Source organism: Echinops telfairi, unplaced genomic scaffold, assembly GCF_000313985.2.
Source record: "Echinops telfairi isolate 266 unplaced genomic scaffold, ASM31398v2 ScPeMD7_12;HRSCAF=54, whole genome shotgun sequence".
Classification (NCBI taxonomy): domain Eukaryota; kingdom Metazoa; phylum Chordata; class Mammalia; order Afrosoricida; family Tenrecidae; genus Echinops; species Echinops telfairi.
The window spans coordinates 11,804,845-11,805,809 of record NW_022103909.1 but is presented as its reverse complement, the minus strand read 5'-3'; positions in this window follow the sequence as shown (position 1 = coordinate 11,805,809).

Genomic DNA, 965 nt, shown 5'->3' with positions numbered 1-965 from the left:
TTTTGAGGGACGAGATGTCAACCCAGTGTTTCAAGACGTGAATGCAACATCCCAGCATGAAGCAGGGAACCAATAGAGAGATCTGAGGGGCCAGCACCAATCCAAACTATGTGGACAGCACCCCTGCCCCACAGAAGAATTCACTTCAGAGGACAGCACTGAAATTACAGCTCAGGGAGAGGGACTTGTCTGATCAGAGCTCAAAGGAGCAAATGAAGGGGGAGGAAGAGAGAGTGGAGCACATCCTGGCCCACCAAGCCCTGAGAACAATATTTCTGCTCAGAGCAGCCAATGCACAGAGAGGACCATATGACTGGCTTCATTATGAGACATGACATCCCTCATTGACCCATAGCCTTACGGGGGACAACACTGGAGATAGTTGGGAATTGCGCCCGATCTGACCCCACCACACTGAGGCAAAACACTAAAGGCATGCAACAGAACAGCAAGGGGAACAGAGCAATGAAGTCCCCAGGAATACCAAGAATAGACTTTGGGGCCAGGGCATGACACTCCATCAGACTTGACTGAAAAACACTCCTCAAGGTCAACAAACAGACCTTGAACTATTTACAGGCTTTTCTTTCTTTCTTTTTGGTCATTTGTTGTTGTTGTTTGTTTTTTTTGTTGCTTTGTTTTGCTCTGTCTTGTTTTTTGTGCATATTATTGTCTCTGCAGGTTTATCTAGGTAAGATAGGTGGGATAAACTATCTGGAGGAGAAAAACAATGGTACCAATGGTTCCAGGGGGACATGGGAGAAGGGGAGGTGGGGGAAAGGTAGTGGGTGTTATCAAAACAAGGGACAAGGGAACGACAAGTGATCCAAAATCAATGGCAAGGAGGGTGTAGGAGGCCTGGTAGGGCTTGATCAAAGGTAATGTAATCGAGAGGAATTGCTGAAACCCAGATGGCTGAGCATGATAGTGGGGCAAGAGGAAAGTAAAAGGAAATAAAGGAAAGA